The following is a 10,504-nucleotide window of genomic DNA, read 5'->3' on the forward strand; positions in this document are numbered from 1 at the left end:
ATTTAATAGAATGTAGCCATAAAACTACAGCCTTCATCATCAATCTACATAGAGATTCAGAGATTTGCATTGTCCTCATGCCCTAGAATATCAACCATATACTACACAGCAATGGCAGGACATCTTTGGTTCAAATGGTTCGGATCTGTATGGTGGTGTTCAGTGCCGTGTGGGCTGTTTCATGTCAGCACTTTGTAGGCGCCGCATGGTGCAGCGCAGTCTAGAACCATGCAGTACTACATATCGCTGAGCCTTGCCACATCTGCTCACTTCTGTTGTTGTGAGATAAGAGTTGAACACTGCACTACATTATAAGAAACTATTCAAACCTGCTGTCACCCTGATACATAGATTTGGTTTTAAACTGAATACTTTCCTAAAATTGAAATCTTGTACACAAATTTAACCATACTAATTCCAAAATGGTGGCAGTGGTGGAGGTGTGAAAACGTTCAGAATGCTAGGTTAAGCCTTCTGCTGTTTAAAGGAGAAGAAAATTTAAATATCAATCAAATTCCATTGAAAAGAGTATGCTTTTCCTCGCGGGTGCATGCCATAAAAATTCTAATATGTACATCAACTTGACAAATTATAAATAAAGTCAGAGCAAAAATCCGCTGAGGGCGACTCCATTTTGCCTGAGTCCTTAAGTCTTCCGTGTTAGGAGGAGAAATGCCCTCGGAAACCAACGAAGTGCAGTTCGTACATTTCCGGTAGAACTCTTTTTCCCAGAAGGTAGCGAACAGTACAGTTCGTTTTCCGCTTGACAATAGGGAAACCGGAATGCTGGACGGTTGAGAGGCAACACGACCCCAGCATAAATTACAGGGTGTTAAAGATGGAGGACGCAATGAACTCAGCGATTTATGCCAGCTTTGCCGTATTCAGGCTTTACCTGTATTGCGAGGGAAAATCGCAAAATTATGCAGCAGGTACCACCAGGAAGAAGAAAATGTGCTGTTTTCAGCCTATACTGCCATGTTTTTAGGTTTTCTTCTCCTTTAAGAAATTTAACGGTTTATATAAGGAGACAGTGCAGTAATGTACCATTATCTTACGTCAAACAACAATTCTTTTGTGTATATAAGGCATTTTATGTTTAAAGTCTTTTATTCTAACATTATGTACCTTCCATGTAGTCATTACTCGATTTAACAGTTTTGAGGTGTGGGCAATCACATTTCACGATATTTAACACAATTTATCAGCTTCACACTTATAGAGAGTGTTGACATTCTGACACTTGCGTTTATATCGCAAGGATTATAGAATCAACCTGAACGGAAATGTTACCGCACTTAAATTAAAATTATGTACTGAACAGTGTAACAACGACAACATGATTGACCGAGCCGTTCACATGTGTCTGTGTGAGTGTAAATTCTTTGCTTATCTAAAACGATATTACGTTACCGGCAATAGCCCAGAACACAGTCTTATTCACTGCGCGCGGAATTCATTGAAGGACAGGCCCTAATTGGCCAGCAATGTAGGCTACCGGTTATGCTTTTCCACCTGTAGAAGGTGTATATTTAACATCTACGAGATAAATTCAAGACCCTGCATGATGAATACAATAAGACAAGGCTTATTCAATCTACTATGGTTCAAACATTATCGGTGTATCATATTGGATCACTGGGCGTAATCCTTATATCACGCGCTGTACACTACGCATGCTAGTAATTATTACGCCCCGGGACGCTATGCCTGGTCATAATTTGAATTGTCGTCCCGCACCAGCCCGGGCCATAATTCTTACGTGCCGGGTCTGAGAGACCGCGGCAGAGTGGGGTTGTAGCAAACCCTATGTCCGGTTTAACAAGACAAACAGTGTAACCCGGTAACCGCAAAATTCATTTATATAGGATTTCCGCCTAGAAATGAGACGGTGTTAGTATTGAGATTTTAGTATATTTGAAACTGTGTCATAATCGTAAAAACTTTTATGTTTTAATGTCATCTTTATTTGTAAAGACCATTTGCTGATGTACCCAAGCAAATTAAGACGTATAAAAGCCTGTCCATTGGCACCAAACCATCTTATTCGATAAGGGGTGAAAAATGGAAAACAAATGATTAAATCAGTGTAATAATGCTCTTAGAGTCATCAGATAGTTTGAGAAATATGTGTTTGCTAACTTGTCGTTCTTTTACATACAGGGTTTATAGGAGAAATGTGCACGCCAAATTTGTCAGTGTGTCTTCATATATTGTTTAGGATAAAAATATGTGGAACACTTGACCGGAATTCTAGTGTTAAGGGGAAACATGAGCAAGAAATATTTAACAATCTTTTTATATTTACAGATTCAGGTGAAATATTTGTTTAACAAATTTGTAATTCTGTTTTCAAATATACATGTACACAGTTCACGAGAAACATGTAGTTGTCATTTTGTCTTTTACTTAGTACAAAAAATATGTGTAACAAACATATAATTCTGTCTTAAACGAAGTGTTTAGGAGAATGTTTGACAAATTTGTAGTTCTGTATCTTATACCGAGAGTTACGCATATAACTCGTTGTATAAGATAGAATAAGGAGAAATATATGCAGCAAATTGCAATTTTGCTGTTTACAAAGATTTTAGGTGCAAAAGGAGTACAAAACTTATCATTCTATCTATTTATTTCTATGTTTAGACGACATATCTGTGACAAATTTGTTATTCTGTCTTATAGAGATTTCTTTGTGAGCAATATATTTTCAAATTATAATTTGTAACTCAATTCTTAATATATTTTAGAGGTTTGTAAGGAAATAGAACTGATGTGATATATTTGTAATTCAGCCTTTTATTTAGTGAAGTTATGAGATATATATGGGACTGTTATGTCAGGCCGTCTTTTACATCGAATTTCCGTAAAACATGATGTTTGACAATTTATGGTTCTGTTTTTACATCAGATTTAGGTGTAGAGTTTGTGACCCTTTTTTCACTCTGTCTTTTGTTCATACATATAGTTGGAGAGAAAATACCTGTGCAAAATGTGTCATTTCGTATTTTACACAGAGTTTATGATAAATGCTCTTTAAAATGACTGTGTATGAGTAGTACGCAATAACAGAGTGCGTGAAACAAATTTGTCATTTTGTGTTTTACATATATAGAGTTTACAACAAAGGTGAGTTACGAACTTTTGATACCTAGAGTTTACAATACATTTGTGTTTCAAATTTGCCGGTTAAAACAGAGTTTACAATAACTGTGTTACAAATTTGTCATTTTATATTCTTCGTGTATATAAATGAAACATATCTTGCAATAACAATAGGTGAAGAAGCGTTTAATACTATTTGGTTTATAATATCATTGAATATGGCATATAGATATAATAATCATTTTCGCTTTTTGCTGAAGGTTTAGGATCCATGTTCCCGGCCCTGACCTGTTGCTCAGAGAACAATACTTCCGTAAATGTGTGTGTGTGTATTGGGTGGGTATGCTATGTGTGTGTATTGGGTGGGTTTGCCATGTGTGTGTATTGGGTGAGTGTAATGGTGGGTGGGTGGTTGACATGATTTACATTATACAACATCAGCTAATGTGTATTACTTTTTACTATGCATGTCTTATTAATTAGTTATATAAGATATGTATTCATTTTTTTTCATTGTTGTTTCATCCCACATTTAATAATATTTGATGACCGCCAAATTTACCAGTTGAGGAAATTGGGTGGAGGAAAATGGGTGGAGGAAACAGGATAGGTCCTGGAGGTGATCAGTGACCATCTTCGCCAGGTGGCTGACAAACCCTCGTATTTATAGCCAACATAAAGTCATCCACTAAAGTTGAACTAATTAATAAATTAGTATTCCAGAATGTTCTAAAAAATATTTTTAAATATTCTACACCGCTTATTAACAAGATAAATAGCAAACAATTATCAGTACCCAGCCACTCCTTTGGTGACGCCATGTTATCTAAAGTGACTTCAGAAAACCAAGGAGCTCTCCCATACCATCGGTATTTAACAATGTGACATTGAGAAGATACGAACAAAAACACCTGATGCCTAACCAAAGAGTAGCAGCTCTGTTCCGTGTTCAAAGGGCCGATGTTTCTTTTAGTTTGGCGCTCGGCCAGATCGATGTTGGTGGACACAAGCGCCGTGTTTCAGCGGTCCTGCTCGTCTCCGTCCTGCATGGTTGTAAGCATTTGACCTATGTGGCTGTACCGACTTAGAGAATTTTCCGAAAATAGCAAGACTTTCTGATTGATAAGTGACCCTTTCATTCAAATTTTGACAAATATTTTCGTAAGAAATCAGACTTTGCTGAGCAAAAATGATATTAAGTCACGGCTTTTTTTCCTTCAAGCAGTGACTCTCCCGAGGCGTTTTTTTTTTTTTGCGACTTCAGAGAATTTCCGAAAATAGCAGGACTTTCTGATTGATAACTGACCCTTTCATTCAGGTTTTGACAACATACTTTCGTAAGAAATCAGACTTTGCTGAGCAAAAATAATGTAAAGTCACGTTTTTTTTTCTTCAAGCAGTGACTCTCCCGAGGCGGGTTTTTTTGCGAGCTCACCCTGACAAGTTAGGCCAACTGCTGCCTCCTGCCCAGCATGTACGCATTGTGACACGGACAGCCGTTCTCTTTTCCCTGCTCATAACTGTGTGGTCCAAAAGGCATCAATCCAATCCAATCCAAACTATTGCATCGATATTTGTTTATCCACTATAAGAAACCACACTCACAGTCGAGAGCGAATAAATTTTTTGACGCGACTGCCAATTGTCGCGTTATGCTTTCAGCGCTAGGGATTGGCCAAGTTTATAAGGGCTTCTAGAACATGGCTACTCGAAGTAAACTGTCCGTCAATGACATATCCCCAGTGCTGAACTTCATCTTCTCGGCTGTCGAAACTTTATAGAATTTTTCACATATTTTTCTGTGATCCTATATCATTTTCTCTATGTACATGTAGTGGCAGCCCTTCTGTTCAGTTTAAGACCTCATGAAACCGGACAAGCGAAACTATATTGGCCAAGCGTTAGTGCTGCGATCGAATGGACGCCATTTAAATCCCCCAGTCAACGAGAGCCGTGCTTCGTTCTTAGCAGCATTACCATCATATATATGCATGTAACATAAATGTGTGACGAGCGCAAACATATACGTTAATCACCGTCGTAAACTCATGGCTCGTGTATTTACTCATTTCACAATCATTCCTTTTTTATTACCTATATAGCGTGCCACATTTATATTTTTATTTACTTCACTTGTTTTTAACGCTGTGCTCAAACATTTTCACCTATTCGACCGTTGTTAGGTTCATTGGTGCAGGAGGAAAGCAGAAGAATATCTTTAAAAATAATAAATATCCTTACCTAAAGTTGGAGTCAAAATACCGAGAGCTGGATTACAACACAACTATACCGCCTGTTGTAAACTTAAATCTAAATATGTTTTACCTGATTTCAGCAAAATTCTTCCAAATCTCACCCTTCGGTCCAGAGTGCTTACATATCTGTCATGTTATTCGATGTCTGCTAGGTTAATAGTCTATGGTGAGAAATGAAACTGAAAGCATTTCCTAACAGTCAGTACTCAGAAATGATCCCGAACATACTTACCACTCTTGTCTCTGGAGTATGGGGGTTCCAGCTTGTCATGTAATAACACCGAACCACGAGCTAGGCGAAGCTGGAGAGCACATGCGCTCAGCATTTATTACATACGGCGTGCGTAGTGTATCATTTGACTATCTATGACGTACATCACATCCCCCTTTTACTGAAAACATCAGAAATAAGAATGCAGTATTTAACACATTAATGTCAATGAACTTTAACCAATTACATTTAAAGGGTTATTGTTATAAAAGCAGCACAATACTTAATGTATAAGAAATCATGATGCATGTTCACTTAATAAGAACTTTCAATGTTTCAATATACATCTGAAACACCCAACTTAAAACTTCAATTACCTTCAAGACAATAAAATCAAATAAAACATTTCAGTTAATACAATACATGATCAATCACAATTCTGTTTTCTCCCATACAATTGTATTATCAATTCAGTATGTAAACTAAAACATAATAAAGCACAAATACATGTACACAGTTATAATCAATCTCAATCTGATTTGATAAAAATCAAAATTTATCAAATTACATCAATATTTATCAATACATCAATAACATCAGTTCATGTATCTCTCTAACGCATTGGTATTCTGACTTGACGACCGCTGCGTTTGTCATTTCTGATTTGGATACACATTTTGCTATCTTGTACCTGGACTTGTTTACTTTGAACCTGAGTTCTTATCGGTCTAGGTATTTTACTTGGTGTTTTAACACTTCTATTTACAGGAATGCACATGTCCTCTATTAGTTCAAAATACTCATCAGGATTGTGTGCACTTGTCAAATACTCAGATGCCACTTCTGGTGATTCTCTAATTACCTGTCAGTTTCGCCTTAGCTCAGAACCTGATTCTACTTTCACAACATAGAACCTTGGCTTTTCAGATTTTGATTGAACAATACCAGGTTGCCATTTTCTGGGGGATTTTTTTCCACATCTGACTAACACTATCTCCCTTTGCCTAACAAGTCATTTGCCTTGTACCTTTATCAAAGTACCTTTTCTGAGATTGTTGGTTCTGATTTAAAGACATTTTCACCTGTCCACTATCTGGTGGTTTTGGCTTTAACATTGAGGATTTCATTGGTAACTGTGTGTTTAACCTGCGGCCCATTAACAACTGCGAAAGCGAATAACCCATCCCTTCTAATGGCGTTTTCTACACACTAACAAAGCCTAACATGGATCGCCTGACCTTTTGATCAAGTTTATTTTACCGTCTGAACCATGCGTTGACCGTTTGAGTGAGGATATATGGGGCTGCTTAAATTTTGTGTGCGTAAATTCCCAAGTCGCGGAAAACTTTCTAAACTCTGCGCTTGCGTATTGTGAACCATTGTCCGAAACAACTTTTCTAGGTATCCCGTGTGGTGAAAAGATCGATTTCCGTGCATTAATAACTGTTTGCACTCGTGTGTCTTTTCTCAAACCATACACCTCTGGAAATTTTGAATAGTAATCTACTACTATCAGGTAATGCTGACCTTGATATTCAACAAGATCTGAGTCCACTTTTACCCATGGAGCATCTGGAATATCATGACTTATCATGGGCTCCCTACTTTGCTGTTTACGGTTTTCGTTGCGCTTTCTACACTTTTGAACTACTTCCTCAATTCTTCTGTTCATTCCTGGCCAATATATCGCTTCTCTTGCTCTCTTGTAACATTTTACCACATCCAAGTGTGATTCATGAACTTTCTCTAACATTTCCTTTCTCATTTTTGTCAGAATAACAACTTGCTCACATTTGAAAAGTACTCCGTCTACTACTCCTAATTCATCTCTAATGTTCCAGTATTCTCAACACTCATGTGGGCAATCTTTTATCTCGACTGGCCATCCCTATAGAGTAAGTGAAACTACTTTTGACAACGTTTTGTCTTTCTGCGTTTCCTGTTTTAACTTTTCAAACTTTTCTGGGAAAATGGGGTTTGTTCCCTGACCAAAAATACTTAAAGGGGTGCTTCTAACCGGCTACCTGCTTTCGGTAAGTAAGCTCTACTCAATGCATCTGCTAACCAGAGTTCTTTCCCTTCGTTGTACTTCTAACTGGTAAGGTTGTAATGCTAGGAGCATTCTTTGGAGTCTGAGTGGTGTTTTGTGAAGAGGCTTTTTGAAAACAACCTTTAACGGTTTGTGATCAATATCTTCTTGAACTACTCTATTACCTACGTAGTCGTTGACATCCAAATGTTATCGCGAGAAGCTCTTTCTCGATTTGGGCATAATTTTGTTGAGTTTGCGTTAACGCTCGCAACGCGCATGCGATCGGTTTTCCGTCTTGTATCAACGCGGCACCTAAGCCTTTTGAACTAGCGTCCACTGACAATGTGAGGGGTTTGTCTGCATCATAAAATACTAACACTGGAGCTGTCGTGAGTAACTCACATAACTTTGTGTAACCTTTCTCATGTCTATCCGTCCATTCCCATTCTACTCCTTTCACTAACAGTTCTCTCAATGGGGCGTTTTGATCAGCTACATCGGGTATGAATATGTGAACGTATGTCAACATGCCTAGAAATATCTGTTTATCAGTCGGCCTTGGCATTTCTAACAATGCCTTGACTTTTCCAGATCTATTTTTAGACCGCTGTCTGTTATTCTATGCCCTAGATAAGCTATCTCTGATTTTGTATGTAGAACCTTGTCTTTGTTCAGTTTCAGATTTTCTTTTCTCGCTATTTCTAGCATTTGCTTTACTCTGCTTTCATGTTCTGGGTCCGTCTGTCCCCAAACCAGTATATCGTCCATTACGATATCTATTCCTACATCTTCAAAAAGTTCTGACATTCTAGCCTGCAAAATTTCTGGAATGCTGTTTATTCCAAATGGAGCTCTCAAAAACCTGTACCTTCTGAAAGGTGTATTAAATGTACAGTATTCTGAACTTTTCTCATCTAAACTCTGTCAAAAAAGAAACGCAACCCCCGTATTTTAGAGATTTTAATATTCAGTTTTAGGACGGCACAACTTTTTTCTTATTGAAGACAGAAGTCAGAAATTTGGCAGAATAATAATCAAGATGGTCATGTTTAAAACTGTCTTTTCAAAAGTCATCTCACAGACACCAGTTGCTCACCAGGGGGCGTCTTCCTCAGTATCTCGTATGACCACCACGAGCTGCAATCACTGCACGGCATCTCCTTGGACAAGAACGGATAAGACGCCGGATTCTCTCCTGGGGAATGGCCCTCCACTCCTCCTGTAACGCAACGGCGAGCTGTTGAAGCGTCTGTGGCGGTGGCTGACGTTGACGCACGTGTCAGAGTATCCCACAGGTATTCAATAGGGTTGAGGTCTGGTGATTTAGAGGGCCACGGCAAGACATTGACGTTGGAATCCTGCAGAAAGTTCATTGTTGCACGTGCAGTATGAGGCCTGGCGTTGTCCTGTTGAAAAAGCTGTGTCTGTCGGTCAATAATCGGGAGAAGGTGAGGCTGTAACACGTGGTTGATGTAACGTTGGGCTGCCGGGTTCCCTGGAATGATCACCAAGTCTGAATTCTGGTTGTACGAGATGGCTCCCCAAACCATAACACTGCCTCCGCCAAATCTGTCCACCTGCCGGACGCAGATGGGCGCAAAGCGTTCATGACGTCTCCTATACACACGCTGTCTTCCGTCGTGACGTGTCAAAACAAAACGGGATTCATGAGCAAACCAGATGCGCCTCCAGTTTTGTAAAGTCCATATCCTTACGTTGTTGCACCACCTGAGTCGTAGGCGTCGATGTAAGGGGCGTAGTACAGGTTCAACAACTGGTCTACAGGCACGTAAACCCGCTTCTTTCAGACGGTTCCTAATCGTTTGAGCCGACACTCTCCTCAAACCTGGTATTGGTGTGGCAGTCACGGTTGGTAGGGCATGCCGATAACGCAGGTGAAGGACCCGGATGTACCGATCTTGAAGTGGGGTCGTGATTCTTGGCCTTCCACTTCTCGGGCGATCGTTGGTCGAATTAAAGTGGTTGTAACGGCTCCAAAGTCGGGATATCGTTGTTTTGTGAACATTTAGGTGTCGTGCAATAGTACCAAAACTTTCTCCGGCTTGAAGACGACCAATGGCGATATTTCGGTCGGCAGCACTCGCAGTCGCGGCATTTTACCGACTGCCTTTCGTCGACGAATGAATGAATAAAATACGAAAGCACATGGGCTTTTATACACCCCCACACTATAACTACCATTGACATGATTTGCATGTGAATGGTTCTGTGTGCGACGTCAACAGGGTCAGTCCATGAGTTGTGACGTCATAAGCAATAAAATACACTTAGGAGAGAAAAGGCAGTTGTTTGGATGGTAATCTTCATTAAAAACTTGTATAATTTCATTACATTTGGCTAAAGTTTAGTTTGGAAGCAATAACTTTGTTCCAACAAATTTTTGATATCCGATATTAGGGGTTGCGTTTCTTTTTTGACAGAGTTTAATTTCACTGGCCAGTAGCCACTTTTGGCGTCAAATTTAGAGAAATATCTACTCCTTGTCAGTTTTGTTGCCACCTTCTGTATGGTATTCATGGGGAAACGAGATCTCTGTATTACTTCATCTAAATCTCTGGGGCCTAAGCATACTCTGAGTTCACCATTGGGTTTGACTACAGTTACTAAACTATTAACCTATTCTGTTATTTTTTTTGTTTATTTATTTTTTTTTGTTACTTTTTTGTGATCACATTAAAGCTTTCCATTCTGTCTAGTTCAGCTTTTAGTTTCTCTTTCAGAGCTAGAGGTACATACCTAGGTGGGTGTATTACTGGAGTAACATTTTCTTTCAAGTGAATTTTGATTTCACCCTGTAAACAACCATGACCATTAAAAACATCATCATATAGCTCTAATAGCTCTTCTTGTGTCATTTTACCTGGCCCTGATTTCTCATGC

Source organism: Liolophura sinensis, chromosome 13 (genome assembly GCF_032854445.1).
Source record: "Liolophura sinensis isolate JHLJ2023 chromosome 13, CUHK_Ljap_v2, whole genome shotgun sequence".
Classification (NCBI taxonomy): Eukaryota; Metazoa; Mollusca; class Polyplacophora; order Chitonida; family Chitonidae; genus Liolophura; species Liolophura sinensis.